Source organism: Crinia signifera, chromosome 6 (assembly GCF_055691185.1).
Source record: "Crinia signifera chromosome 6, ASM5569118v1, whole genome shotgun sequence".
NCBI classification, from domain to species: Eukaryota; Metazoa; Chordata; class Amphibia; order Anura; family Myobatrachidae; genus Crinia; species Crinia signifera.
Window position 1 is genome coordinate 59,868,895 of NC_139222.1, and position 25,755 is coordinate 59,894,649.

General features: G+C 39.6%; 42 non-coding genes and 13 pseudogenes across 42 annotated transcripts; all 55 read left to right on the forward strand.

The window, feature by feature from the left end:
- Positions 1-300: 300 nt before the first annotated feature.
- LOC146010345 (5S ribosomal RNA) lies at positions 301-419 on the forward strand (annotated as a pseudogene).
- A 344-nt stretch (positions 420-763) lies between these two features.
- On the forward strand, positions 764-882 carry LOC146016181 (5S ribosomal RNA). The gene has a single exon (XR_014449078.1). It is a non-coding gene; the product is annotated as a 5S ribosomal RNA (ribosomal RNA).
- A 345-nt stretch (positions 883-1,227) lies between these two features.
- On the forward strand, positions 1,228-1,346 carry LOC146015896 (5S ribosomal RNA). The gene has a single exon (XR_014448803.1). It is a non-coding gene; the product is annotated as a 5S ribosomal RNA (ribosomal RNA).
- A 344-nt stretch (positions 1,347-1,690) lies between these two features.
- LOC146015118 (5S ribosomal RNA) lies at positions 1,691-1,809 on the forward strand. Its single transcript, XR_014448049.1, has one exon. It is a non-coding gene; the product is annotated as a 5S ribosomal RNA (ribosomal RNA).
- A 345-nt stretch (positions 1,810-2,154) lies between these two features.
- LOC146010747 (5S ribosomal RNA) lies at positions 2,155-2,273 on the forward strand (annotated as a pseudogene).
- Positions 2,274-2,616: 343 nt separating this feature from the next.
- Positions 2,617-2,735, forward strand: LOC146016311 (5S ribosomal RNA). Its single transcript, XR_014449207.1, has one exon. It is a non-coding gene; the product is annotated as a 5S ribosomal RNA (ribosomal RNA).
- Positions 2,736-3,080: 345 nt separating this feature from the next.
- On the forward strand, positions 3,081-3,199 carry LOC146010870 (5S ribosomal RNA; annotated as a pseudogene).
- A 345-nt stretch (positions 3,200-3,544) lies between these two features.
- Positions 3,545-3,663, forward strand: LOC146010496 (5S ribosomal RNA; annotated as a pseudogene).
- A 347-nt stretch (positions 3,664-4,010) lies between these two features.
- On the forward strand, positions 4,011-4,129 carry LOC146015206 (5S ribosomal RNA). The gene has a single exon (XR_014448134.1). It is a non-coding gene; the product is annotated as a 5S ribosomal RNA (ribosomal RNA).
- Positions 4,130-4,474: 345 nt separating this feature from the next.
- LOC146011148 (5S ribosomal RNA) lies at positions 4,475-4,593 on the forward strand (annotated as a pseudogene).
- A 344-nt stretch (positions 4,594-4,937) lies between these two features.
- LOC146016226 (5S ribosomal RNA) lies at positions 4,938-5,056 on the forward strand. Its single transcript, XR_014449123.1, has one exon. It is a non-coding gene; the product is annotated as a 5S ribosomal RNA (ribosomal RNA).
- Positions 5,057-5,401: 345 nt separating this feature from the next.
- Positions 5,402-5,520, forward strand: LOC146014006 (5S ribosomal RNA). Its single transcript, XR_014446966.1, has one exon. It is a non-coding gene; the product is annotated as a 5S ribosomal RNA (ribosomal RNA).
- Positions 5,521-5,865: 345 nt separating this feature from the next.
- Positions 5,866-5,984, forward strand: LOC146013277 (5S ribosomal RNA). Its single transcript, XR_014446257.1, has one exon. It is a non-coding gene; the product is annotated as a 5S ribosomal RNA (ribosomal RNA).
- Positions 5,985-6,329: 345 nt separating this feature from the next.
- On the forward strand, positions 6,330-6,448 carry LOC146014461 (5S ribosomal RNA). Its single transcript, XR_014447414.1, has one exon. It is a non-coding gene; the product is annotated as a 5S ribosomal RNA (ribosomal RNA).
- A 346-nt stretch (positions 6,449-6,794) lies between these two features.
- LOC146015218 (5S ribosomal RNA) lies at positions 6,795-6,913 on the forward strand. Its single transcript, XR_014448147.1, has one exon. It is a non-coding gene; the product is annotated as a 5S ribosomal RNA (ribosomal RNA).
- Positions 6,914-7,258: 345 nt separating this feature from the next.
- On the forward strand, positions 7,259-7,377 carry LOC146011044 (5S ribosomal RNA; annotated as a pseudogene).
- A 344-nt stretch (positions 7,378-7,721) lies between these two features.
- LOC146016227 (5S ribosomal RNA) lies at positions 7,722-7,840 on the forward strand. Its single transcript, XR_014449124.1, has one exon. It is a non-coding gene; the product is annotated as a 5S ribosomal RNA (ribosomal RNA).
- Positions 7,841-8,185: 345 nt separating this feature from the next.
- On the forward strand, positions 8,186-8,304 carry LOC146014007 (5S ribosomal RNA). Its single transcript, XR_014446967.1, has one exon. It is a non-coding gene; the product is annotated as a 5S ribosomal RNA (ribosomal RNA).
- Positions 8,305-8,649: 345 nt separating this feature from the next.
- Positions 8,650-8,768, forward strand: LOC146013278 (5S ribosomal RNA). The gene has a single exon (XR_014446258.1). It is a non-coding gene; the product is annotated as a 5S ribosomal RNA (ribosomal RNA).
- A 345-nt stretch (positions 8,769-9,113) lies between these two features.
- Positions 9,114-9,232, forward strand: LOC146014462 (5S ribosomal RNA). Its single transcript, XR_014447415.1, has one exon. It is a non-coding gene; the product is annotated as a 5S ribosomal RNA (ribosomal RNA).
- Positions 9,233-9,578: 346 nt separating this feature from the next.
- LOC146015379 (5S ribosomal RNA) lies at positions 9,579-9,697 on the forward strand. The gene has a single exon (XR_014448303.1). It is a non-coding gene; the product is annotated as a 5S ribosomal RNA (ribosomal RNA).
- Positions 9,698-10,043: 346 nt separating this feature from the next.
- Positions 10,044-10,162, forward strand: LOC146014803 (5S ribosomal RNA). Its single transcript, XR_014447746.1, has one exon. It is a non-coding gene; the product is annotated as a 5S ribosomal RNA (ribosomal RNA).
- Positions 10,163-10,507: 345 nt separating this feature from the next.
- Positions 10,508-10,626, forward strand: LOC146014555 (5S ribosomal RNA). The gene has a single exon (XR_014447505.1). It is a non-coding gene; the product is annotated as a 5S ribosomal RNA (ribosomal RNA).
- Positions 10,627-10,973: 347 nt separating this feature from the next.
- On the forward strand, positions 10,974-11,092 carry LOC146013279 (5S ribosomal RNA). The gene has a single exon (XR_014446259.1). It is a non-coding gene; the product is annotated as a 5S ribosomal RNA (ribosomal RNA).
- A 345-nt stretch (positions 11,093-11,437) lies between these two features.
- LOC146014463 (5S ribosomal RNA) lies at positions 11,438-11,556 on the forward strand. The gene has a single exon (XR_014447416.1). It is a non-coding gene; the product is annotated as a 5S ribosomal RNA (ribosomal RNA).
- Positions 11,557-11,901: 345 nt separating this feature from the next.
- LOC146010306 (5S ribosomal RNA) lies at positions 11,902-12,020 on the forward strand. The gene has a single exon (XR_014444820.1). It is a non-coding gene; the product is annotated as a 5S ribosomal RNA (ribosomal RNA).
- A 345-nt stretch (positions 12,021-12,365) lies between these two features.
- LOC146014795 (5S ribosomal RNA) lies at positions 12,366-12,484 on the forward strand. Its single transcript, XR_014447738.1, has one exon. It is a non-coding gene; the product is annotated as a 5S ribosomal RNA (ribosomal RNA).
- Positions 12,485-12,829: 345 nt separating this feature from the next.
- Positions 12,830-12,948, forward strand: LOC146017144 (5S ribosomal RNA). The gene has a single exon (XR_014450017.1). It is a non-coding gene; the product is annotated as a 5S ribosomal RNA (ribosomal RNA).
- A 345-nt stretch (positions 12,949-13,293) lies between these two features.
- On the forward strand, positions 13,294-13,412 carry LOC146014952 (5S ribosomal RNA). Its single transcript, XR_014447891.1, has one exon. It is a non-coding gene; the product is annotated as a 5S ribosomal RNA (ribosomal RNA).
- A 346-nt stretch (positions 13,413-13,758) lies between these two features.
- Positions 13,759-13,877, forward strand: LOC146015230 (5S ribosomal RNA). The gene has a single exon (XR_014448158.1). It is a non-coding gene; the product is annotated as a 5S ribosomal RNA (ribosomal RNA).
- A 345-nt stretch (positions 13,878-14,222) lies between these two features.
- Positions 14,223-14,341, forward strand: LOC146013280 (5S ribosomal RNA). The gene has a single exon (XR_014446260.1). It is a non-coding gene; the product is annotated as a 5S ribosomal RNA (ribosomal RNA).
- Positions 14,342-14,686: 345 nt separating this feature from the next.
- On the forward strand, positions 14,687-14,805 carry LOC146017145 (5S ribosomal RNA). The gene has a single exon (XR_014450018.1). It is a non-coding gene; the product is annotated as a 5S ribosomal RNA (ribosomal RNA).
- Positions 14,806-15,150: 345 nt separating this feature from the next.
- Positions 15,151-15,269, forward strand: LOC146017475 (5S ribosomal RNA). Its single transcript, XR_014450344.1, has one exon. It is a non-coding gene; the product is annotated as a 5S ribosomal RNA (ribosomal RNA).
- A 346-nt stretch (positions 15,270-15,615) lies between these two features.
- LOC146010432 (5S ribosomal RNA) lies at positions 15,616-15,734 on the forward strand (annotated as a pseudogene).
- A 345-nt stretch (positions 15,735-16,079) lies between these two features.
- On the forward strand, positions 16,080-16,198 carry LOC146016266 (5S ribosomal RNA). Its single transcript, XR_014449162.1, has one exon. It is a non-coding gene; the product is annotated as a 5S ribosomal RNA (ribosomal RNA).
- A 345-nt stretch (positions 16,199-16,543) lies between these two features.
- Positions 16,544-16,662, forward strand: LOC146017146 (5S ribosomal RNA). Its single transcript, XR_014450019.1, has one exon. It is a non-coding gene; the product is annotated as a 5S ribosomal RNA (ribosomal RNA).
- Positions 16,663-17,007: 345 nt separating this feature from the next.
- On the forward strand, positions 17,008-17,126 carry LOC146016834 (5S ribosomal RNA). Its single transcript, XR_014449716.1, has one exon. It is a non-coding gene; the product is annotated as a 5S ribosomal RNA (ribosomal RNA).
- Positions 17,127-17,472: 346 nt separating this feature from the next.
- LOC146014760 (5S ribosomal RNA) lies at positions 17,473-17,591 on the forward strand. Its single transcript, XR_014447704.1, has one exon. It is a non-coding gene; the product is annotated as a 5S ribosomal RNA (ribosomal RNA).
- Positions 17,592-17,936: 345 nt separating this feature from the next.
- On the forward strand, positions 17,937-18,055 carry LOC146017415 (5S ribosomal RNA). The gene has a single exon (XR_014450288.1). It is a non-coding gene; the product is annotated as a 5S ribosomal RNA (ribosomal RNA).
- Positions 18,056-18,400: 345 nt separating this feature from the next.
- Positions 18,401-18,519, forward strand: LOC146011396 (5S ribosomal RNA; annotated as a pseudogene).
- A 345-nt stretch (positions 18,520-18,864) lies between these two features.
- LOC146016798 (5S ribosomal RNA) lies at positions 18,865-18,983 on the forward strand. The gene has a single exon (XR_014449676.1). It is a non-coding gene; the product is annotated as a 5S ribosomal RNA (ribosomal RNA).
- Positions 18,984-19,328: 345 nt separating this feature from the next.
- On the forward strand, positions 19,329-19,447 carry LOC146013282 (5S ribosomal RNA). Its single transcript, XR_014446262.1, has one exon. It is a non-coding gene; the product is annotated as a 5S ribosomal RNA (ribosomal RNA).
- Positions 19,448-19,792: 345 nt separating this feature from the next.
- LOC146014464 (5S ribosomal RNA) lies at positions 19,793-19,911 on the forward strand. Its single transcript, XR_014447417.1, has one exon. It is a non-coding gene; the product is annotated as a 5S ribosomal RNA (ribosomal RNA).
- Positions 19,912-20,256: 345 nt separating this feature from the next.
- On the forward strand, positions 20,257-20,375 carry LOC146015897 (5S ribosomal RNA). Its single transcript, XR_014448804.1, has one exon. It is a non-coding gene; the product is annotated as a 5S ribosomal RNA (ribosomal RNA).
- A 344-nt stretch (positions 20,376-20,719) lies between these two features.
- On the forward strand, positions 20,720-20,838 carry LOC146016380 (5S ribosomal RNA). Its single transcript, XR_014449273.1, has one exon. It is a non-coding gene; the product is annotated as a 5S ribosomal RNA (ribosomal RNA).
- A 345-nt stretch (positions 20,839-21,183) lies between these two features.
- On the forward strand, positions 21,184-21,302 carry LOC146011268 (5S ribosomal RNA; annotated as a pseudogene).
- Positions 21,303-21,647: 345 nt separating this feature from the next.
- LOC146010374 (5S ribosomal RNA) lies at positions 21,648-21,766 on the forward strand (annotated as a pseudogene).
- A 344-nt stretch (positions 21,767-22,110) lies between these two features.
- On the forward strand, positions 22,111-22,229 carry LOC146014241 (5S ribosomal RNA). The gene has a single exon (XR_014447192.1). It is a non-coding gene; the product is annotated as a 5S ribosomal RNA (ribosomal RNA).
- Positions 22,230-22,573: 344 nt separating this feature from the next.
- Positions 22,574-22,692, forward strand: LOC146017396 (5S ribosomal RNA). Its single transcript, XR_014450270.1, has one exon. It is a non-coding gene; the product is annotated as a 5S ribosomal RNA (ribosomal RNA).
- A 345-nt stretch (positions 22,693-23,037) lies between these two features.
- On the forward strand, positions 23,038-23,156 carry LOC146011192 (5S ribosomal RNA; annotated as a pseudogene).
- Positions 23,157-23,502: 346 nt separating this feature from the next.
- On the forward strand, positions 23,503-23,621 carry LOC146014243 (5S ribosomal RNA). Its single transcript, XR_014447194.1, has one exon. It is a non-coding gene; the product is annotated as a 5S ribosomal RNA (ribosomal RNA).
- Positions 23,622-23,966: 345 nt separating this feature from the next.
- On the forward strand, positions 23,967-24,085 carry LOC146010607 (5S ribosomal RNA; annotated as a pseudogene).
- Positions 24,086-24,430: 345 nt separating this feature from the next.
- LOC146013283 (5S ribosomal RNA) lies at positions 24,431-24,549 on the forward strand. Its single transcript, XR_014446263.1, has one exon. It is a non-coding gene; the product is annotated as a 5S ribosomal RNA (ribosomal RNA).
- A 342-nt stretch (positions 24,550-24,891) lies between these two features.
- On the forward strand, positions 24,892-25,010 carry LOC146010847 (5S ribosomal RNA; annotated as a pseudogene).
- A 345-nt stretch (positions 25,011-25,355) lies between these two features.
- LOC146016618 (5S ribosomal RNA) lies at positions 25,356-25,474 on the forward strand. Its single transcript, XR_014449503.1, has one exon. It is a non-coding gene; the product is annotated as a 5S ribosomal RNA (ribosomal RNA).
- Positions 25,475-25,755: the final 281 nt, after the last annotated feature.

A 25,755-nucleotide genomic window follows, 5' to 3' on the forward strand; every position in this document is an offset into this window, starting at 1 on the left:
TTGGAAACTTTTTCTTTTTATTGCCAGTACAGACATTTGGAAGAGGTCAAACAGACACAATAGCCATCACCTAAAGACTTACCACACTGTTTAGGCCCAATTCCAACTGCTTTTGGCAGCTAAACAGTGTTGAGCCTCTTTAGTAGTTTAATTTAAGACCCCTGCTAATATCATGTCCTGTAGGTCTTTTTACATTACCAACACATGATTTTTTTTAAGTAAGCCAATACAGTTAGGAAACTTTTTTATTAGCTTACCTGGTGATAGAAGTAGAAGAGGGCAAAAAAGTGCCTGTATCTCACCTACAGCCATACTACATTGGATAGGCCCAATCTCGTCTGATCTTGGAAGCTAAGCAGTGTTGGGCCTGGTTAGTACTTGGGTGGGAGAACACATGGGAACACCAGGTGCTGTAGGTTTTTTCACATTACAGGCAAATTGTTTTTATTCTCTAGCTATTTAAATTGGAAACTTTTTCTTTTTATTGCCAGTACAGACATTTGGAAGAGGTCAAACAGACACAATAGCCATCACCTAAAGACTTACCACACTGTTTAGGCCCAATTCCAACTGCTTTTGGCAGCTAAACAGAGTTGATCCTCTTTAGTAGTTTAATTTAAGACCCCCTGATAATATCATGTCCTGTAGGTCTTTTTACATTACCAACACATGATTTTTTTCAGTAAGCCAATACAGTTAGGAAACTGTTTATTAGCTTACCTGGTGATAGAAGTAGAAGAGGGCAAAAAAGTGCCTGTATCTCACCTACAGACATACCACATTGGATAGGCCCAATCTCGTCTGATCTTGGAAGCTAAGCAGTGTTGGGCCTGGTTAGTACTTGGGTGGGAGACCACATGGGAACACCAGGTGCTGTAGGTTTTTTCACATTACAGGCAAATTGTTTTTATTCTCTAGCTATTTAAATTGGAAACTTTTTCTTTTTATTGTCAGTACAGACATGTGGAAGAGGTCAAACAGACACAATAGCCATCACCTAAAGACTTACCACACTGTTTAGGCCCAATTCCAACTGCTTTTGGCAGCTAAACAGTGTTGAGCCTCTTTAGTAGTTTAATTTAAGACCCCCTGCTAATATCATGTCCTGTAGGTCTTTTTACATTACCAACACATGATTTTTTTCATTAAGCCAATACAGTTAGGAAACTTTTTTATTAGCTTACCTGGTGATAGAAGTAGAAGAGGGCAAAAAAGTGCCTGTATCTCACCTACAGCCATACCACATTGGATAGGCCCAATCTTGTCTGATCTTGGAAGCTAAGCAGTGTTGGGCCTGGTTAGTACTTGGGTGGGAGACCACATGGGAACACCAGGTGCTGTAGGTTTTTTCACATTACAGGCAAATTGTTTTTATTCTCTAGCTATTTAAATTGGAAACTTTTTCTTTATATTGCCAGTACAGACATTTGGAAGAGGTCAAACAGACACAATAGCCATCACCTAAAGACTTACCACACTGTTTAGGCCCAATTCCAACTGCTTTTGGCAGCTAAACAGTGTTGAGCCTCTTTAGTAGTTTAATTTAAGACCCCTGCTAATATCATGTCCTGTAGGTCTTTTTACATTACCAACACATGATTTTTTTCAGTAAGCCAATACAGTTAGGAAACTTTTTTATTAGCTTACCTGGTGATAGAAGTAGAAGAGGGCAAAAAAGTGCCTGTATCTCACCTACAGCCATACCACATTGGATAGGCCCTATCTCGTCTGATCTTGGAAGCTAAGCAGTGTTGGGCCTGGTTAGTACTTGGGTGGGAGACCACCTGGGAACACCAGGTGCTGTAGGTTTTTTCACATTACTGGCAAATTATTTTTATTCTCTAGCTATTTAAATTGGAAACTTTTTCTTTTTATTGCCAGCACAGACATTTGGAAGAGGTCAAACAGACACAATAGCCATCACCTAAAGACTTACCACACTGTTTAGGCTCAATTCCAACTGCTTTTGGCAGCTAAACAGTGTTGAGTCTCTTTTGTAGTTTAATTTAAGACCCCCTGCTAATATCATGTCCTGTAGGTCTTTTTACTTTACCAACACATGGTTTTTTTCAGTAAGCCAATACAGTTAGGAAACTTTTGTATTAGCTTACCTGGTGATAGAAGTAGAAGAGGGCAAAAAAGTGACTGTATTTCACCTACAGCCATACCACATTGGCTAGGCCCAATATCGTCTGATCTTGGAAGCTAAGCAGTGTTGGACCTGGTTAGTACTTGGGTGGGAGACCACCTGGGAACACCAGGTGCTGTAGGTTTTTTCACATTACTGGCAAATTGTTTTTATTCTCTAGCTATTTATATTGGAAACTTTTTCTTTTTATTGCCAGCACAGACATTTGGAAGAGGTCATAGAGACATAATAGCCATCACCTAAAGACTTACCACACTGTTTAGGCTCAATTCCAACTGCTTTTGGCAGCTAACAGTGTTGAGCCTCTTTAGTAGTTTAATTTAAGACCCCTGCTAATATCATGTCCTGTAGGTCTTTTTACATTACCAACACATGATTTTTTTCAGTAAGCCAATACAGTTAGGAAACTTTTTTATTAGCTTACCTGGTGATAGAAGTAGAAGAGGGCAAAAAAGTGCCTGTATCTCACCTACAGCCATACCACATTGGATAGGCCCAATCTCGTCTGATCTTTGAAGCTAAGCAGTGTTGGGCCTGGTTAGTACTTGGGTGGGAGACCACATGGGAACACCAGGTGCTGTAGGTTTTTTCACATTACAGGCAAATTGTTTTTATTCTCTAGCTATTTAAATTGGAAACTTTTTCTTTTTATTGCCAGCACAGACATTTGGAAGAGGTCAAACAGACACAATAGCCATCACCTAAAGACTTACCACACTGTTTAGGCTCAATTCCAACTGCTATTGGCAGCTAAACAGTGTTGAGCCTCTTTTGTAGTTTAATTTAAGACCCCCTGCTAATATCATGTCCTGTAGGTCTTTTTACATTACCAACACATGATTTTTTTCAGTAAGCCAATACAGTTAGGAAACTTTTTTATTAGCTTACCTGGTGATAGAAGTAGAAAAGGGCAAATAAGTGCCTGTATCTCACCTACAGCCATACCACATTGGATAGGCCCAATCTCATCTGAACTTATAGGCTAAGCAGTGTTGGGCCTGGTTAGTACTTGGGTGGGAGACCACATGGGAACACCAGGTGCTGTAGGTTTTTTCACATTACTGGCAAATTGTTTTTATTCTCTAGCTATTTATATTGGAAACTTTTTCATTTTATTGCCAGCACAGACATTTGGAAGAGGTCAAACAGACACAATAGCCATCACCTAAAGACTTACCACAATGTTTAGGCTCAATTCCAACTGCTTTTGGCAGCTAAATAGTGTTGAGCCTCTTTTGTAGTTTAATTTAAGACCCCCTGCTAATATCATGTCCTGTAGGTCTTTTTACATTACCAACACATGATTTTTTTCAGTAAGCCAATACAGTTAGGAAACTTTTGTATTAGCTTACCTGGTGATAGAAGTAGAAGAGGGCAAAAAAGTGGCTTTAACTCACCTACAGCCATTCCACATTGGATAGGCCCAATCTCGTCTGATCTTGGAAGCTAAGCAGTGTTGGTCCTGGTTAGTACTTGGGTGGGAGTCCACATGGGAACACCAGGTGCTGTAGGTTTTTTCACATTACAGGCAAATTGTTTTTATTCTCTAGCTATTTAAATTGGAAACTTTTTCTTTTTATTGCCAGTACAGACATTTGGAAGAGTTCAAACAGACACAATAGCCATCACATAAAGACTTACCACACTGTTTAGGCCCAATTCCAACTGCTTTTGGCAGCTAAACAGTGTTGAGCCTGTTTAGTAGTTTAATTTAAGACCCCCTGCTAATATCATGTCCTGTAGGTCTTTTTACATTACCAACACATGATTTTTTTTTAAGTAAGCCAATACAGTTAGGAAACTTTTTTATTAGCTTACCTGGTGATAGAAGTAGAAGAGGGCAAAAAAGTGCTTGTATCTCACCTACAGCCATACCACATTGGATAGGCCCAATCTCGTCTGATCTTGGAAGCTAAGCAGTGTTGGGCCTGGTTAGTACTTGGGTGGGAGACCACCTGGGAACACCAGGTGCTGTAGGTTTTTTCACATTACTGGCAAATTATTTTTATTCTCTAGCTATTTAAATTGGAAACTTTTTCTTTTTATTGCCAGCACAGACATTTGGAAGAGGTCAAACAGACACAATAGCCATCACCTAAAGACTTACCACACTGTTTAGGCTCAATTCCAACTGCTTTTGGCAGCTAAACAGTGTTGAGTCTCTTTTGTAGTTTAATTTAAGACCCCCTGCTAATATCATGTCCTGTAGGTCTTTTTACTTTACCAACACATGATTTTTTTCAGTAAGCCAATACAGTTAGGAAACTTTTGTATTAGCTTACCTGGTGATAGAAGTAGAAGAGGGCAAAAAAGTGCCTGTATTTCATCTACAGCCATACCACATTGGCTAGGCCCAATATCGTCTGATCTTGGAAGCTAAGCAGTGTTGGACCTGGTTAGTACTTGGTTGGGAGACCACCTGGGAACACCAGGTGCTGTAGGTTTTTTCACATTACTGGCAAATTGTTTTTATTCTCTAGCTATTTATATTGGAAACTTTTTCTTTTTATTGCCAGCACAGACATTTGGAAGAGGTCAAACAGACACAATAGCCATCACCTAAAGACTTACCACACTGTTTAGGCTCAATTCCAACTGCTTTTGGCAGCTAACAGTGTTGAGCCTCTTTAGTAGTTTAATTTAAGACCCCCTGCTAATATCATGTCCTGTAGGTCTTTTTACATTACCAACACATGATTTTTTTCAGTAAGCCAATACAGTTAGGAAACTTTTTTATTAGCTTACCTGGTGATAGAAGTAGAAGAGGGCAAAAAAGTGCCTGTATTTCACCTACAGCCATACCACATTGGATAGGCCCAATCTCGTCTGTTCTTGGAAGCTAAGCAGTGTTGGGCCTGGTTAGTACTTGGGTGGGAGACCACATGGGAACCCCAGGTGCTGTAGGTTTTTTCACATTACAGGCAAATTGTTTTTATTCTCTAGCTATTTATATTGGAAACTTTTTCTTTTTATTGCCAGCACAGACATTTGGAAGAGGTCAAACAGACACAATAGCCATCACCTAAAGACTTACCACACTGTTTAGGCTCAATTCCAACTGCTTTTGGCAGCTAAACAGTGTTGAGCCTCTTTTGTAGTTTAATTTAAGACCCCCTGCTAATATCATGTCCTGTAGGTCTTTTTACATTACCAACACATGATTTTTTTCAGTAAGCCAATACAGTTAGGAAACTTTTGTATTAGCTTACCTGGTGATAGAAGTAGAAGAGGGCAAAAAAGTGGCTTTAACTCACCTACAGCCATACCACATTGGATAGGCCCAATCTCGTCTGATCTTGGAAGCTAAGCAGTGTTGGGCCTGGTTAGTACTTGGGTGGGGGACCACATGGGAACACCAGGTGCTGTAGGTTTTTTCACATTACTGGCAAATTGTTTTTATTCTCTAGCTATTTAAATAGGAAACTTTTTCTTTTTATTGCCAGCACAGACATTTGGAAGAGGTCAAACAGACACAATAGCCATCACCTAAAGACTTACCACACTGTTTAGGCCCAATTCCAACTGCTTTTGGCAGCTAAACAGTGTTGAGCCTCTTTAGTAGTTTAATTTAAGACCCCCTGCTAATATCATGTCCTGTAGGTCTTTTTACATTACCAACACATGATTTTTTTCAGTAAGCCAATACAGTTAGGAAACTTTTGTATTAGCTTACCTGGTGATAGAAGTAGAAGAGGGCAAAAAAGTGCCTTTAACTCACCTACAGCCATACCACATTGGATAGGCCCAATCTCGTCTGATCTTGGAAGCTAAGCAGTGTTGGGCCTGGTTAGTACTTGGGTGGGAGACCACATGGGAACACCAGGTGCTGTAGGTTTTTTCACATTACAGGCAAATTGTTTTTATTCTCTAGCTATTTAAATTGGAAACTTTTTCTTTTTATTGCCAGTACAGACATTTGGAAGAGGTCAAACAGACACAATAGCCATCACCTAAAGACTTACCACACTGTTTAGGCCCAATTCCAACTGCTTTTGGCAGCTAAACAGTGTTGGGCCTCTTTAGTAGTTTAATTTAAGACTCCCTGCTAATATCATGTCCTGTAGGTCTTTTTACATTACCAACACATGATTTTTTTCAGTAAGCCAATACAGTTAGGAAACTTTTTTATTAGCTTACCTGGTGATAGAAGTAGAAGAGGGCAAAAAAGTGCCTGTATCTCACCTACAGCTATACCACATTGGATAGGCCCAATCTCGTCTGATCTTGGAAGCTAAGCAGTGTTGGGCCTGGTTAGTACTTGGGTGGGAGACCACATGGGAACACCAGGTGCTGTAGGTTTTTTCACATTACAGGCAAATTGTTTTTATTCTCTAGCTATTTAAATTGGAAACTTTTTCTTTTAATTGCCAGTACAGACATTTGGAAGAGGTCAAACAGACACAATAGCCATCACCTAAAGACTTACCACACTGTTTAGGCCCAATTCCAACTGCTTTTGGCAGCTAAACAGTGTTGAGCCTTTTTAGTAGTTTAATTTAAGACCCCCTGCTAATATAATGTCCTGTAGGTCTTTTTACATTACCAACACATGATTTTTTTTAAGTAAGCCAATACAGTTAGGAAACTTTTTTATTAGCTTACCTGGTGATAGAAGTAGAAGAGGGCAAAAAAGTGCTTGTATCTCACCTACAGCCATACCACATTGGATAGGCCCAATCTCGTCTGATCTTGGAAGCTAAGCAGTGTTGGGCCTGGTTAGTACTTGGGTGGGAGACCACCTGGGAACACCAGGTGCTGTAGGTTTTTTCACATTACTGGCAAATTATTTTTATTCTCTAGCTATTTAAATTGGAAACTTTTTCTTTTTATTGCCAGCACAGACATTTGGAAGAGGTCAAACAGACACAATAGCCATCACCTAAAGACTTACCACACTGTTTAGGCTCAATTCCAACTGCTTTTGGCAGCTAAACAGTGTTGAGTCTCTTTTGTAGTTTAATTTAAGACCCCCTGCTAATATCATGTCCTGTAGGTCTTTTTACTTTACCAACACATGATTTTTTTCAGTAAGCCAATACAGTTAGGAAACTTTTGTATTAGCTTACCTGGTGATAGAAGTAGAAGAGGGCAAAAAAGTGCCTGTATTTAATCTACAGCCATACCACATTGGCTAGGCCCAATATCGTCTGATCTTGGAAGCTAAGCAGTGTTGGACCTGGTTAGTACTTGGGTGGGAGACCACCTGGGAACACCAGGTGCTGTAGGTTTTTTCACATTACTGGCAAATTGTTTTTATTCTCTAGCTATTTATATTGGAAACTTTTTCTTTTTATTGCCAGCACAGACATTTGGAAGAGGTCAAACAGACACAATAGCCATCACCTAAAGACTTACCACACTGTTTAGGCTCAATTCCAACTGCTTTTGGCAGCTAACAGTGTTGAGCCTCTTTAGTAGTTTAATTTAAGACCCCCTGCTAATATCATGTCCTGTAGGTCTTTTTACATTACCAACACATGATTTTTTTCAGTAAGCCAATACAGTTAGGAAACTTTTTTATTAGCTTACCTGGTGATAGAAGTAGAAGAGGGCAAAAAAGTGCCTGTATTTCACCTACAGCCATACCACATTGGATAGGCCCAATCTCGTCTGTTCTTGGAAGCTAAGCAGTGTTGGGCCTGGTTAGTACTTGGGTGGGAGACCACATGGGAACCCCAGGTGCTGTAGGTTTTTTCACATTACAGGCAAATTGTTTTTATTCTCTAGCTATTTATATTGGAAACTTTTTCTTTTTATTGCCAGCACAGACATTTGGAAGAGGTCAAACAGACACAATAGCCATCACCTAAAGACTTACCACACTGTTTAGGCTCAATTCCAACTGCTTTTGGCAGCTAAACAGTGTTGAGCCTCTTTTGTAGTTTAATTTAAGACCCCCTGCTAATATCATGTCCTGTAGGTCTTTTTACATTACCAACACATGATTTTTTTCAGTAACCCAATACAGTTAGGAAACTTTTGTATTAGCTTACCTGGTGATAGAAGTAGAAGAGGGCAAAAAAGTGGCTTTAACTCACCTACAGCCATACCACATTGGATAGGCCCAATCTCGTCTGATCTTGGAAGCTAAGCAGTGTTGGGCCTGGTTAGTACTTGGGTGGGGGACCACATGGGAACACCAGGTGCTGTAGGTTTTTTCACATTACTGGCAAATTGTTTTTATTCTCTAGCTATTTAAATAGGAAACTTTTTCTTTTTATTGCCAGCACAGACATTTGGAAGAGGTCAAACAGACACAATAGCCATCACCTAAAGACTTACCACACTGTTTAGGCCCAATTCCAACTGCTTTTGGCAGCTAAACAGTGTTGAGCCTCTTTAGTAGTTTAATTTAAGACCCCCTGCTAATATCATGTCCTGTAGGTCTTTTTACATTACCAACACATGATTTTTTTCAGTAAGCCAATACAGTTAGGAAACTTTTGTATTAGCTTACCTGGTGATAGAAGTAGAAGAGGGCAAAAAAGTGCCTTTAACTCACCTACAGCCATACCACATTGGATAGGCCCAATCTCGTCTGATCTTGGAAGCTAAGCAGTGTTGGGCCTGGTTAGTACTTGGGTGGGAGACCACATGGGAACACCAGGTGCTGTAGGTTTTTTCACATTACAGGCAAATTGTTTTTATTCTCTAGCTATTTAAATTGGAAACTTTTTCTTTTTATTGCCAGTACAGACATTTGGAAGAGGTCAAACAGACACAATAGCCATCACCTAAAGACTTACCACACTGTTTAGGCCCAATTCCAACTGCTTTTGGCAGCTAAACAGTGTTGGGCCTCTTTAGTAGTTTAATTTAAGACTCCCTGCTAATATCATGTCCTGTAGGTCTTTTTACATTACCAACACATGATTTTTTTCAGTAAGCCAATACAGTTAGGAAACTTTTTTATTAGCTTACCTGGTGATAGAAGTAGAAGAGGGCAAAAAAGTGCCTGTATCTCACCTACAGCTATACCACATTGGATAGGCCCAATCTCGTCTGATCTTGGAAGCTAAGCAGTGTTGGGCCTGGTTAGTACTTGGGTGGGAGACCACATGGGAACACCAGGTGCTGTAGGTTTTTTCACATTACAGGCAAATTGTTTTTATTCTCTAGCTATTTAAATTGGAAACTTTTTCTTTTAATTGCCAGTACAGACATTTGGAAGAGGTCAAACAGACACAATAGCCATCACCTAAAGACTTACCACACTGTTTAGGCCCAATTCCAACTGCTTTTGGCAGCTAAACAGTGTTGAGCCTTTTTAGTAGTTTAATTTAAGACCCCCTGCTAATATAATGTCCTGTAGGTCTTTTTACATTACCAACACATGATTTTTTTTAAGTAAGCCAATACAGTTAGGAAACTTTTTTATTAGCTTACCTGGTGATAGAAGTAGAAGAGGGCAAAAAAGTGCCTGTATCTCACCTACAGCCATACCACATTGGATAGGCCCAATCTCGTCTGATCTTGGAAGCTAAGCAGTGTTGGGCCTAGTTAGTACTTGGGTGGGAGACCACCTGGGAACACCAGGTGCTGTAGGTTTTTTCACATTACTGGCAAATTGTTTTTATTCTCTAGCTATTTAAATTGGAAACTTTTTCTTTTTATTGCCAGCACAGACATTTGGAAGAGGTCAAACAGACACAATAGCCATCACCTAAAGACTTACCACACTGTTTAGGCTCAATTCCAACTGCTTTTGGCAGCTAAACAGTGTTGAGCCTCTTTTTTTAGTTTAATTTAAGACCCCCTGCTAATATCATGTCCTGTAGGTCTTTTTACTTTACCAACACATGATTTTTTTCAGTAAGCCAATACAGTTAGGAAACTTTTGTATTAGCTTACCTGGTGATAGAAGTAGAAGAGGGCAAAAAAGTGCCTTTATTTCACCTACAGCCATACCACATTGGATAGGCCCAAACTCGTCTGATCTTGGAAGCTAAGCAGTGTTGGGCCTGGTTAGTACTTGGGTGGGAGACCACCTGGGAACACCAGGTGCTGTAGGTTTTTTCACATTACTGGCAAATTGTTTTTATTCTCTAGCTATTTATATTAAAAACTTTTTCTTTTTATTGCCAGCACAGACATTTGGAAGAGGTCAAACAGACACACTAGCCATCACCTAAAGACTTACCACACTGTTTAGGCTCAAATCCAACTGCTTTTGGCAGCTAAACAGTGTTGAGCCTCTTTTGTAGTTTAATTTAAGACCCCCTGCTAATATCATGTCCTGTAGGTCTTTTTACATTACCAACACATGATTTTTTTCAGTAAGCCAATACAGTTAGGAAACTTTTGTATTAGCTTACCTGGTGATAGAAGTAGAAGAGGGCAAAAAAGTGCCTGTATCTCACCTACAGCCATACCACATTGGATCGGCCCAATCTCGTCTGATCTTGGAAGCTAAGCAGTGTTGGGCCTGGTTAGTACTTGGGTGGGAGACCACATGGGAACACCAGGTGCTGTAGGTTTTTTTCACATTACTGGCAAATTGTTTTTATTCTCTAGCTCATTAAATTGGAAACTTTTTCTTTTTATTGCCAGTACAGACATTTGGAAGAGGTCAAACAGACACAATAGCCATCACCTAAAGACTTACCACACTGTTTAGGCCCAATTCCAACTGCTTTTGGCAGCTAAACAGTGTTGAGCCTCTTTAGTAGTTTAATTTAAGACCCCCTGCTAATATCATGTCCTGTAGGTCTTTTTACATTACCAACACATGATTTTTTTTCAGTAAGCCAATACAGTTAGGAAACTTTTGTATTAGCTTACCTGGTGATAGAAGTAGAAGAGGGCAAAAAAGTGAATTTAACTCACCTACAGCCATACCACATTGGATAGGCCCAATCTCGTCTGATCTTGGAAGCTAAGCAGTGTTGGGCCTGGTTAGTACTTGGGTGGGAGACCACATGGGAACACCAGGTGCTGTAGGTTTTTTCACATTACTGGCAAATTGTTTTTATTCTCTAGCTATTTATATTGGAAACTTTTTCATTTTATTGCCAGCACAGATATTTGGAAGAGGTCAAACAGACACAATAGCCATCACCTAAAGACTTACCACAATGTTTCGGCTCAATTCCAACTGCTTTTGGCAGCAAAACAGTGTTGAGCCTATTTTGTAGTTTAATTTAAGACCCCCTGCTAATATCATGTCCTGTAGGTCTTTTTACATTACCAACACATGATTTTTTTCAGTAAGCCAATACAGTTAGGAAACTTTTGTATTAGCTTACCTGGTAATAGAAGTAGAAGAGGGCAAAAAAGTGGCTTTAACTCACCTACAGCTATACCACATTGGATAGGCCCAATCTCGTCTGATCTTGGAAGCTAAGCAGTGTTGGGCCTGGTTAGTACTTGGGTGGGAGACCACATGGGAACACCAGGTGCTGTAGGTTTTTTCACATTACTGGCAAATTGTTTTTATTCTCTAGCTATTTAAATTGGAAACTTTTTCTTTTTATTGCCAGCACAGACATTTGGAAGAGGTCAAACAGACACAATAGCCATCACCTAAAGACTTACCACACTGTTTAGGCCCAATTCCAACTGCTTTTGGCAGCTAAACAGTGTTGAGCCTCTTTAGTAGTTTAATTTAAGACCCCCTGCTAATATCATGTCCTGTAGGTCTTTTTACATTACCAACACATGATTTTTTTCAGTAAGCCAATACAGTTAGGAAACTTTTGTATTAGCTTACCTGGTGATAGAAGTAGAAGAGGGCAAAAAAGTGCCTGTATCTCACCTACAGCCATACCACATTGGATAGGCCCAATCTCGTTTTATCTTGGAAGCTAAGCAGTGTTGGGCCTGGTTAGTACTTGGGTGGGAGACCACATGGGAACACCAGGTGCTGTAGGTTTTTTCACATTACTGGCAAATTGTTTTTATTCTCTAGCTCATTAAATTGGAAACTTTTTCTTTTTATTGCCAGTACAGACATTTGGAAGAGGTCAAACAGACACAATAGCCATCACCTAAAGACTTACCACACTGTTTAGGCCCAATTCCAACTGCTTTTGGCAGCTAAACAGTGTTGAGCCTCTTTAGTAGTTTAATTTAAGACCCCCTGCTAATATCATGTCCTGTAGGTCTTTTTACATTACCAACACATGATTTTTTTCAGTAAGCCAATACAGTTAGGAAACTTTTGTATTAGCTTACCTGGTGATAGAAGTAGAAGAGGGCAAAAAAGTTAATTTAACTCACCTACAGCCATACCACATTGGATAGGCCCAATCTCGTCTGATCTTGGAAGCTAAGCAGTGTTGGGCCTGGTTAGTACTTGGGTGGGAGACCACATGGGAACACCAGGTGCTGTAGGCTTTTTCACATTACTGGCAAATTGTTTTTATTCTCTAGCTATTTATATTGGAAACTTTTTTCTTTTTATTGCCAGCACAGATATTTGGAAGAGGTCAAACAGACACAATAGCCATCACCTAAAGACTTACCACGATGTTTCGGCTCAATTCCAACTGCTTTTGGCAGCTAAACAGTGTTGAGCCTCTTTAGTAGTTTAATTTAAGACCCCTGCTAATATCATGTCCTGTAGGTCTTTTTACATTACCAACACATGATTTTTTTTAGTAAGCCAATACAGTTAGGAAACTTTTTTATTAGCTTACCTGGTGATAGAAGTAGAAGAGGGCAAATAAGTGCCTGTATCTCACCTACAGCCATACCACATTGGATAGGCCCAATCTCATCTGAACTTATAAGCTAAGCAGTGTTGGGCCTGGTTAGTACTTGGGTGGGAGACCACATGGGAACACCAGGTGCTGTAGGTTTTTTCACATTACTGGCAAATTGTTTTTATTCTCTAGCTATTTATATTGGAAACTTTTTCATTTTATTGCCAGCACAGACATTTGGAAGAGGTCAAACAGACACAATAGCCATCACCTAAAGACTTACCACAATGTTTAGGCTCAATTCCAACTGCTTTTGGCAGCTAAACAGTGTTGAGCCTCTTTTGTAGTTTAATTTAAGACCCCCTGCTAATATCATGTCCTGTAGGTCTTTTTACATTACCAACACATGATTTTTTTCAGTAAGCCAATACAGTTAGGAAACTTTTGTATTAGCTTACCTGGTAATAGAAGTAGAAGAGGGCAAAAAAGTGGCTTTAACTCACCTACAGCCATTCCACATTGGATAGGCCCAATCTCGTCTGATCTTGGAAGCTAAGCAGTGTTGGGCCTGGTTAGTACTTGGGTGGGAGACCACATGGGAACACCAGGTGCTGTAGGTTTTTTCACATTACTGGCAAATTGTTTTTATTCTCTAGCTATTTAAATTGGAAACTTTTTCTTTTTATTGCCAGCACAGACATTTGGAAGAGGTCAAACAGACACAATAGCCATCACCTAAGGACTTACCACACTGTTTAGGCTCAATTCTAACTGCTTTTGGCAGCTAAACAGTGTTGAGCCTGTTTAGTAGTTTAATTTAAGACCCCCTGCTAATATCATGTCCTGTAGGTCTTTTTACATTACCAACACATGATTTTTTTTAAGTAAGCCAATACAGTTAGGAAACTTTTTTATTAGCTTACCTGGTGATAGAAGTAGAAGAGGGCAAAAAAGTGCCTGTATCTCACCTACAGCCATACCACATTGGATAGGCCCAATCTCGTCTGATCTTGGAAGCTAAGCAGTGTTGGGCCTGGTTAGTACTTGGGTGGGAGACCACCTGGGAACACCAGGTGCTGTAGGTTTTTTCACATTACTGGCAAATTATTTTTATTCTCTAGCTATTTAAATTGGAAACTTTTTCTTTTTATTGCCAGCACAGACATTTGGAAGAGGTCAAACAGACACAATAGCCATCACCTAAAGACTTACCACACTGTTTCGGCTCAATTCCAACTGCTTTTGGCAGCTAAACAGTGTTGAGCCTCTTTTGTAGTTTAATTTAAGACCCCCTGCTAATATCATGTCCTGTAGGTCTTTTTACTTTACCAACACATGATTTTTTTCAGTAAGCCAATACAGTTAGGAAACTTTTGTATTAGCTTACCTGGTGATAGAAGTAGAAGAGGGCAAAAAAGTGCCTGTATTTCACCTACAGCCATACCACATTGGATAGGCCCAATCTCGTCTGATCTTGGAAGCTAAGCAGTGTTGGGCCTGGTTAGTACTTGGGTGGGAGACCACATGGGAACACCAGGTGCTGTAGGTTTTTTCACATTACAGGCAAATTGTTTTTATTCTCTAGCTATTTAAATTGGAAACTTTTTCTTTTTATTGCCAGCACAGACATTTGGAAGAGGTCAAACAGACACAATAGCCATCACCTAAAGACTTACCACACTGTTTAGGCTCAATTCCAACTGCTTTTGGCAGCTAAACAGTGTTGAGCCTCTTTTGTAGTTTAATTTAAGACCCCCTGCTAATATCATGTCCTGTAGGTCTTTTTACATTACCAACACATGATTTTTTTCAGTAAGCCAATACAGTTAGGAAACTTTTTTATTAGCTTACCTGGTGATAGAAGTAGAAGAGGGCAAATAAGAGCCTGTATCTCACCTACAGCCATACCACATTGGATAGGCCCAATCTCATCTGAACTTATAAGCTAAGCAGTGTTGGGCCTGGTTAGTACTTGGGTGGGAGACCACATGGGAACACCAGGTGCTGTAGGTTTTTTCACATTACTGGCAAATTGTTTTTATTCTCTAGCTATTTATTTTGGAAACTTTTTCATTTTATTGCCAGCACAGACATTTGGAAGAGGTCAAACAGACACAATAGCCATCACCTAAAGACTTAACACAATGTTTAGGCTCAATTCCAACTGCTTTTGGCAGCTAAACAGTGTTGAGCCTCTTTTGTAGTTTAATTTAAGACCCCCTGCTAATATCATGTCCTGTAGGTCTTTTTACATTACCAACACATGATTTTTTTCAGTAAGCCAATACAGTTAGGAAACTTTTGTATTAGCTTACCTGGTAATAGAAGTAGAATAGGGCAAAAAAGTGGCTTTAACTCACCTACAGCCATTCCACATTGGATAGGCCCAATCTCGTCTGATCTTGGAAGCTAAGCAGTGTTGGGCCTGGTTAGTACTTGGGTGGGAGACCACATGGGAACACCAGATGCTGTAGGTTTTTTCACATTACAGGCAAATTGTTTTTATTCTCTAGCTATTTAAATTGGAAACTTTTTCTTTTTATTGCCAGTACAGACATTTGGAAGAGGTCAAACAGACACAATAGCCATCACATAAAGACTTACCACACTGTTTAGGCCCAATTCCAACTGCTTTTGGCAGCTAAACAGTGTTGAGCCTGTTTAGTAGTTTAATTTAAGACCCCCTGCTAATATCAAGTCCTGTAGGTCTTTTTACATTACCAACACATGATTTTTTTTAAGTAAGCCAATACAGTTAGGAAACTTTTTTATTAGCTTACCTGGTGATAGAAGTAGAAGAGGGCAAAAAAGTGCCTGTATTTCACCTACAGCCATACCACATTGGATAGGCCCAATCTCGTCTGTTCTTGGAAGCTAAGCAGTGTTGGGCCTGGTTAGTAATTGGGTGGGAGACCACATGGGAACACCAGGTGCTGTAGGTTTTTTCACATTACATGCAAATTGTTTTTATTCTCTAGCTATTTATATTGGAAACTTTTTCTTTTTATTGCCAGCACAGACATTTGGAAGAGGTCAAACAGACACAATAGCCATCACCTAAAGACTTACCACACTGTTTAGGCTCAATTCCAACTGCTTTTGGCAGCTAAACAGTGTTGAGCCTCTTTTGTAGTTTAATTTAAGACCCCCTGCTAATATCATGTCCTGTAGGTCTTTTTACATTACCAACACATGATTTTTTTCAGTAAGCCAATACAGTTAGGAAACTTTTTTATTAGCTTACCTGGTGATAGAAGTAGAAGAGGGCAAAAAAGTGCCTGTATCTCACCTACAGCCATACCACATTGGATAGGCCCAATCTCGTCTGATCTTGGAAGCTAAGCAGTGTTGGGCCTGGTTATTACTTGGGTGGGAGACCACATGGGAACACCAGGTGCTGTAGGTTTTTTCACATTACAGGCAAATTGTTTTTATTCTCTAGCTATTTAAATTGGAAACTTTTTCTTTTTATTGCCAGTACAGACATGTGGAAGAGGTCAAACAGACACAATAGCCATCACCTAAAGACTTACCACACTGTTTAGGCTCAATTCCAACTGCTTTTGGCAGCTAAACAGTGTTGAGCCTCTTTTGTAGTTTAATTTAAGACCCCCTGCTAATATCATGTCCTGTAGGTCTTTTTACATTACCAACACATGATTTTTTTCAGTAAGCCAATACAGTTAGGAAACTTTTTTATTAGCTTACCTGGTGATAGAAGTAGAAAAGGGCAAATAAGTGCCTGTATCTCACCTACAGCCATACCACATTGGATAGGCCCAATCTCATCTGAACTTATAAGCTAAGCAGTGTTGGGCCTGGTTAGTACTTGGGTGGGAGACCACATGGGAACACCAGGTGCTGTAGGTTTTTTCACATTACTGGCAAATTGTTTTTATTCTCTAGCTATTTATATTGGAAATTTTTTCATTTTATTGCCAGCACAGACATTTGGAAGAGGTCAAACAGACACAATAGCCATCACCTAAAGACTTACCACAATGTTTAGGCTCAATTCCAACTGCTTTTGGCAGCTAAACAGTGTTGAGCCTCTTTTGTAGTTTAATTTAAGACCCCCTGCTAATATCATGTCCTGTAGGTCTTTTTACATTACCAACACATGATTTTTTTCAGTAAGCCAATACAGTTAGGAAACTTTTGTATTAGCTTACCTGGTAATAGAAGTAGAAGAGGGCAAAAAAGTGGCTTTAACTCACATACAGCCATTCCACATTGGATAGGCCCAATCTCGTCTGATCTTGGAAGCTAAGCAGTGTTGGGCCTGGTTAGTACTTGGGTGGGAGACCACATGGGAACACCAGGTGCTGTAGGTTTTTTCACATTACAGGCAAATTGTTTTTATTCTCTAGCTATTTAAATTGGAAACTTTTTCTTTTTATTGCCAGTACAGACATTTGGAAGAGGTCAAACAGACACAATAGCCATCACATAAAGACTTACCACACTGTTTAGGCCCAATTCCAACTGCTTTTGGCAGCTAAACAGTGTTGAGCCTGTTTAGTAGTTTAATTTAAGACCCCCTGCTAATATCATGTCCTGTAGGTCTTTTTACATTACCAACACATGATTTTTTTTAAGTAAGCCAATACAGTTAGGAAACTTTTTTATTAGCTTACCTGGTGTTAGAAGTAGAAGAGGGCAAAAAAGTGCCTGTATCTCACCTACAGCCGTACCACATTGGATAGGCCCAATCTCGTCTGATCTTGGAAGCTAAGCAGTGTTGGGCCTGGTTAGTACTTGGGTGGGAGACCACCTGGGAACACCAGGTGCTGTAGGTTTTTTCACATTACTGGCAAATTATTTTTATTCTCTAGCTATTTAAATTGGAAACTTTTTCTTTTTATTGCCAGCACAGACATTTGGAAGAGGTCAAACAGACACAATAGCCATCACCTAAAGACTTACCACACTGTTTAGGCTCAATTCCAACTGCTTTTGGCAGCTAAACAGTGTTGAGCCTCTTTTGTAGTTTAATTTAAGACCCCCTGCTAATATCATGTCCTGTAGGTCTTTTTACTTTACCAACACATGATTTTTTTCAGTAAGCCAATACAGTTAGGAAACTTTTGTATTAGCTTACCTGGTGATAGAAGTAGAAGAGGGCAAAAAAGTGCCTGTATTTCACCTACAGCCATACCACGTTGGATAGGCCCAATATCGTCTGATCTTGGAAGCTAAGCAGTGTTGGGCCTGGTTAGTACTTGGGTGGGAGACCACCTGGGAACACCAGGTGCTGTAGGTTTTTTCACATTACTGGCAAATTGTTTTTATTCTCTAGCTATTTATATTGGAAACTTTTTCTTTTTATTGCCAGCACAGACATTTGGAAGAGGTCAAACAGACACACTAGCCATCACCTAAAGACTTACCACACTGTTTAGGCTCAATTCCAACTGCTTTTGGCAGCTAAACAGTGTTGAGCTTCTTTAGTAGTTTAATTTAAGACCCCCTGCTAATATCATGTCCTGTAGGTCTTTTTACATTACCAACACATGATTTTTTTCAGTAAGCCAATACAGTTAGGAAACTTTTGTATTAGCTTACCTTGTGATAGAAGTAGAAGAGGGCAAAAAAGTGCCTGTATTTCACCTACAGCTATACCACATTGGATAGGCCCAATCTCGTCTGTTCTTGGAAGCTAAGCAGTGTTAGGCCTGGTTAGTACTTGGGTGGGAGACAACATGGGAACACCAGGTGCTGTAGGTTTTTTCACATTACAGGCAAATTGTTTTTATTCTCTAGCTATTTATATTGGAAACTTTTTCTTTTTATTGCCAGCACAGACATTTGGAAGAGGTCAAACAGACACAATAGCCATCACCTAAAGACTTACCACACTAATTAGGCTCAATTCCAACTGCTTTTGGCAGCTAAACAGTGTTGAGCCTCTTTTGTAGTTTAATTTAAGACCCCCTGCTAATATCATGTCCTGTAGGTCTTTTTACATTACCAACACATGATTTTTTTCAGTAAGCCAATACAGTTAGGAAACTTTTGTATTAGCTTACCTGGTGATAGAAGTAGAAGAGGGCAAAAAAGTGTCTTTTACTCACCTACAGCCGTACCACATTGGATAGCCCCAATCTCGTCTGATCTTGGAAGCTAAGCAGTGTTGGGCCTGGTTAGTACTTGGGTGGGAGACCACATGGGAACATCAGGTGCTGTAGGTTTTTTCACATTACTGGCAAATTGTTTTTATTCTCTAGCTATTTAAATAGGAAACTTTTTCTTTTTATTGCCAGCACAGACATTTGGAAGAGGTCAAACAGACACAATAGGCATCACCTAAAGACTTACCACACTGTTTAGGCCCAATTCCAACTGCTTTTGGCAGCTAAACAGTGTTGAGCCTCTTTAGTAGTTTAAATTAAGACCCCCTGCTAATATCATGTCCTGTAGGTCTTTTTACATTACCAACACATGATTTTTTTCAGTAAGCCAATACAGTTAGGAAACTTTTGTATTAGCTTACCTGGTGATAGAAGTAGAAGAGGGCAAAAAAGTGCCTTTAACTCACCTACAGCCATACCACATTGGATAGGCCCAATCTCGTCTGATCTTGGAAGCTAAGCAGTGTTGGGCCTGGTTAGTACTTGGGTGGGAGACCACATGGGAACACCAGGTGCTGTAGGTTTTTTCACATTACAGGCAAATTGTTTTTATTCTCTAGCTATTTAAATTGGAAACTTTTTCTTTTTATTGCCAGTACAGACATTTGGAAGAGGTCAAACAGACACAATAGCCATCACCTAAAGACTTACCACACTGTTTAGGCCCAATTCCAACTGCTTTTGGCAGCTAAACAGTGTTGGGCCTCTTTAGTAGTTTAATTTAAGACTCCCGGCTAATATCATGTCCTGTAGGTCTTTTTACATTACCAACACATGATTTTTTTCAGTAAGCCAATACAGTTAGGAAACTTTTTTATTAGCTTACCTGGTGATAGAAGTAGAAGAGGGCAAAAAAGTGCCTGTATCTCACCTACAGCTATACCACATTGGATAGGCCCAATCTCGTCTGATCTTGGAAGCTAAGCAGTGTTGGGCCTGGTTAGTACTTGGGTGGGAGACCACATGGGAACACCAGGTGCTGTAGGTTTTTTCACATTACTGGCAAATTGTTTTTATTCTCTAGCTATTTAAATTGGAAACTTTTTCTTTTTATTGCCAGTAAAGACATGTGGAAGAGGTCAAACAGACACAATAGCCATCACCTAAAGACTTACCACACTGTTTAGGCCCAATTCCAACTGCTTTTGGCAGCTAAACAGTGTTGAGCCTCTTTAGTAGTTTAATTTAAGACCCCCTGCTAATATCATGTCCTGTAGGTCTATTTACATTACCAACACATGATATTTTTCATTAAGCCAATACAGTTAGGAAACTTTTTTATTAGCTTACCTGGTGATAGAAGTAGAAGAGGGCAAAAAAGTGCCTGTATCTCACCTACAGCCATACCACATTGGATAGGCCCAATCTTGTCTGATCTTGGAAGCTAAGCAGTGTTGGGCCTGGTTAGTACTTGGGTGGGAGACCACATGGGAACACCAGGTGCTGTAGGTTTTTTCACATTACAGGCAAATTGTTTTTATTCTCTAGCTATTTAAATTGGAAACTTTTTCTTTTTATTGCCAGTACAGACATTTGGAAGAGGTCAAACAGACACAATAGCCATCACCTAAAGACTTACCACACTGTTTAGGCCCAATTCCAACTGCTTTTGGCAGCTAAACAGTGTTGAGCCTCTTTAGTAGTTTAATTTAAGACCCCTGCTAATATCATGTCCTGTAGGTCTTTTTACATTACCAACACATGATTTTTTTCAGTAAGCCAATACAGTTAGGAAACTTTTTTATTAGCTTACCTGGTGATAGAAGTAGAAGAGGGCAAAAAAGTGCCTGTATCTAACCTACAGCCATACCACATTGGATAGGCCCAATCTCGTCTGATCTTGGAAGCTAAGCAGTGTTGGGCCTGGTTAGTACTTGGGTGGGAGACCACATGGGAACACCATGTGCTGTAGGTTTTTTCACATTACAGGTAAATTGTTTTTATTCTCTAGCTATTTAAATTGGAAACTTTTTCTTTTTATTGCCAGCACAGACATTTGGAAGAGGTCAAACAGACACAATAGCCATCACCTAAAGACTTACCACACTGTTTAGGCTCAATTCCAACTGCTTTTGGCAGCTAAACAGTGTTGAGCCTCTTTTGTAGTTTAATTTAAGACCCCCTGCTAATATCATGTCCTGTAGGTCTTTTTACATTACCAACACATGATTTTTTTCAGTAAGCCAATACAGTTAGGAAACTTTTTTATTAGCTTACCTGGTGATAGAAGTAGAAGAGGGCAAATAAGTGCCTGTATCTCACCTACAGCCATATCACATTGGATAGGCCCAATCTCATCTGAACTTATAAGCTAAGCAGTGTTGGGCCTGGTTAGTATTTGGGTGGGAGACCACATGAGAACACCAGGTGCTGTAGGTTTTTTCACATTACTGGCAAATTGTTTTTATTCTCTAGCTATTTATATTGGAAACTTTTTCATTTTATTGCCAGCACAGACATTTGGAAGAGGTCAAACAGACACAATAGCCATCACCTAAAGACTTACCACAATGTTTAGGCTCAATTCCAATTGCTTTTGGCAGCTAAACAGTGTTGAGCCTCTTTTGTAGTTTAATTTAAGACCCCCTGCTAATATCATGTCCTGTAGGTCTTTTTACATTACCAACACATGATTTTTTTCAGTAAGCCAATACAGTTAGGAAACTTTTGTATTAGCTTACCTGGTAATAGAAGTAGAAGAGGGCAAAAAAGTGGCTTTAACTCACCTACAGCCATTCCACATTGGATAGGCCCAATCTCGTCTGATCTTGGAAGCTAAGCAGTGTTGGGCCTGGTTAGTACTTGGGAGGGAGACCACATGGGAACACCAGGTGCTGTTGGTTTTTTCACATTACAGGCAAATTGTTTTTATTCTCTAGCTATTTAAATTGGAAACTTTTTCTTTTTATTGCCAGTACAGACATTTGGAAGAGGTCAAACAGACACAATAGCCATCACATAAAGACTTACCACACTGTTTAGGCCCAATTCCAACTGCTTTTGGCAGCTAAACAGTGTTGAGCCTCTTTAGTAGTTTAATTTAAGACCCCTGCTAATATCATGTCCTGTAGGTCTTTTTACATTACCAACACATGATTTTTTTCAGTAAGCCAATACAGTTAGGAAACTTTTTTATTAGCTTACCTGGTGATAGAAGTAGAAGAGGGCAAAAAAGTGCCTGTATCTCACCTACAGCCATACCACATTGGATAGGCTCAATCTCGTCTGATCTTGGAAGCTAAGCAGTGTTGGGCCTGGTTAGTACTTGGGTGGGAGACCACCTGGGAACACCAGGTGCTGTAGGTTTTTTCACATTACTGGCAAATTATTTTTATTCTCTAGCTATTTAAATTGGAAACTTTTTCTTTTTATTGCCAGTACAGACATTTGGAAGAGGTCAAACAGACACAATAGCCATCACCTAAAGACTTACCACACTGTTTAGGCCCAATTCCAACTGCTTTTGGCAGCTAAACAGTGTTGAGCCTCTTTAGTAGTTTAATTTAAGACCCCTGCTAATATCATGTCCTGTAGGTCTTTTTACATTACCAACACATGATTTTTTTCAGTAAGCCAATACAGTTAGGAAACTTTTTTATTAGCTTACCTGGTGATAGAAGTAGAAGAGGGCAAAAAAGTGCCTGTATCTAACCTACAGCCATACCACATTGGATAGGCCCAATCTCGTCTGATCTTGGAAGCTAAGCAGTGTTGGGCCTGGTTAGTACTTGGGTGGGAGACCACATGCGAACACCATGTGCTGTAGGTTTTTTCACATTACAGGTAAATTGTTTTTATTCTCTAGCTATTTAAATTGGAAACTTTTTCTTTTTATTGCCAGCACAGACATTTGGAAGAGGTCAAACAGACACAATAGCCATCACCTAAAGACTTACCACACTGTTTAGGCTCAATTCCAACTGCTTTTGGCAGCTAAACAGTGTTGAGCCTCTTTTGTAGTTTAATTTAAGACCCCCTGCTAATATCATGTCCTGTAGATCTTTTTACATTACCAACACATGATTTTTTTCAGTAAGCCAATACAGTTAGGAAACTTTTTTATTAGCTTAACTGGTGATAGAAGTAGAAGAGGGCAAATAAGTGCCTGTATCTCACCTACAGCCATATCACATTGGATAGGCCCAATCTCATCTGAACTTATAAGCTAAGCAGTGTTGGGCCTGGTTAGTATTTGGGTGGGAGACCACATGGGAACACCAGGTGCTGTAGGTTTTTTCACATTACTGGCAAATTGTTTTTATTCTCTAGCTATTTATATTGGAAACTTTTTCTTTTTATTGCCAGTACAGACATTTGGAAGAGGTCAAACAGACACAATAGCCATCACATAAAGACTTACCACACTGTTTAGGCCCAATTCCAACTGCTTTTGGCAGCTAAACAGTGTTGAGCCTGTTTAGTAGTTTAATTTAAGACCCCCTGCTAATATCATGTCCTGTAGGTCTTTTTACATTACCAACACATGATTTTTTTTAAGTAAGCCAATACAGTTAGGAAACTTTTTTATTAGCTTACCTGGTGATAGAAGTAGAAGAGGGCAAAAAAGTGCCTGTATCTCACCTACAGCCATACCACATTGGATAGGCTCAATCTCGTCTGATCTTGGAAGCTAAGCAGTGTTGGGCCTGGTTAGTACTTGGGTGGGAGACCACCTGGGAACACCAGGTGCTGTAGGTTTTTTCACATTACTGGCAAATTATTTTTATTCTCTAGCTATTTAAATTGGAAACTTTTTCTTTTTATTGCCAGCACAGACATTTGGAAGAGGTCAAACAGACACAATAGCCATCACCTAAAGACTTACCACACTGTTTAGGCTCAATTCCAACTGCTTTTGGCAGCTAAACAGTGTTGAGCCTCTTTTGTAGTTTAATTTAAGACCCCCTGCTAATATCATGTCCTGTAGGTCTTTTTACTTTACCAACACATTATTTTTTTCAGTAAGCCAATACAGTTAGGAAACTTTTGTATTAGCTTACCTGGTGATAGAAGTAGAAGAGGGCAAAAAAGTGCATGTATTTCACCTAAAGCCATACCACATTGGATAGGCCCAATCTCGTCTGATCTTGGAAGCTAAGCAGTGTTGGGCCTGGTTAGTTCTTGGGTGGGAGACCACCTGGGAACACCAGGTGCTGTAGGTTTTTTCACATTACTGGCAAATTGTTTTTATTCTCTAGCTATTTATATTGGAAACTTTTTCTTTTTATTGCCAGCACAGACATTTGGAAGAGGTCAAACAGACACACTAGCCATCACCTAAAGACTTACCACACTGTTTAGGCTCAATTCCAACTGCTTTTGGCAGCTAAACAGTGTTGAGCCTCTTTTGTAGTTTAATTTAAGACCCCCTGCTAATATCATGTCCTGTAGGTCTTTTTACATTACCAACACATGATTTTTTTCAGTAAGCCAATACAGTTAGGAAACTTTTGTATTAGCTTACCTGGTGATAGAAGTAGAAGAGGGCAAAAAAGTGCCTGTATCTCACCTACAGCCATACCACATTGGATAGGCCCAATCTCGTCTGATCTTGGAAGCTAAGCAGTGTTGGGCCTGGTTAGTACTTGGGTGGGAGACCACATGGGAACACCAGGTGCTGTAGGTTTTTTCACATTACAGGCAAATTGTTTTTATTCTCTAGCTATTTAAATTGGAAACTTTTTCTTTTTATTGCCAGCACAGACATTTGGAAGAGGTCAAACAGACACAATAGCCATCACCTAAAGACTTACCACACTGTTTAGGCTCAATTCCAACTGCTTTTGGCAGCTAAACAGTGTTGAGCCTCTTTTGTAGTTTAATTTAAGACCCCCTGCTAATATCATGTCCTGTAGGTCTTTTTACATTACCAACACATGATTTTTTTCAGTAAGCCAATACAGTTAGGAAACTTTTTTATTAGCTTACCTGGTGATAGAAGAAGAGGGCAAATAAGTGCCTGTATCTCACCTACAGCCATACCACATTGGATAGGCCCAATCTCATCTGAATTTATAAGCTAAGCAGTGTTGGGCCTGGTTAGTACTTGGGTGGGAGACCACATGGGAACACCAGGTGCTGTAGGTTTTTTCACATTACTGGCAAATTGTTTTTATTCTCTAGCTATTTATATTGGAAACTTTTTCATTTTATTGCCAGCACAGACATTTGGAAGAGGTCAAACAGACACAATAGCCATCACCTAAAGACTTACCACAATGTTTAGGCTCAATTCCAACTGCTTTTGGCAGCTAAACAGTGTTGAGCCTCTTTTGTAGTTTAATTTAAGACCCCCTGCTAATATCATGTCCTGTAGGTCTTTTTACATTACCAACACATGATTTTTTTCAGTAAGCCAATACAGTTAGGAAACTTTTGTATTAGCTTACCTGGTAATAGAAGTAGAAGAGGGCAAAAAAGTGGCTTTAACTCACCTACAGCCATTCCACATTGGATAGGCCCAATCTCGTCTGATCTTGGAAGCTAAGCAGTGTTGGGCCTGGTTAGTACTTGCGTGGGAGACCACATGGGAACACCAGGTGCTGTAGGTTTTTTCACATTACAGGCAAATTGTTTTTATTCTCTAGCTATTTAAATTGGAAACTTTTTCTTTTAATTGCCAGTACAGACATTTGGAAGAGGTCAAACAGACACAATAGCCATCACATAAAGACTTACCACACTGTTTAGGCCCAATTCCAACTGCTTTTGGCAGCTAAACAGTGTTGAGCCTGTTTAGTAGTTTAATTTAAGACCCCCTGCTAATATCATGTCCTGTAGGTCTTTTTACATTACCAACACATGATTTTTTTTAAGTAAGCCAATACAGTTA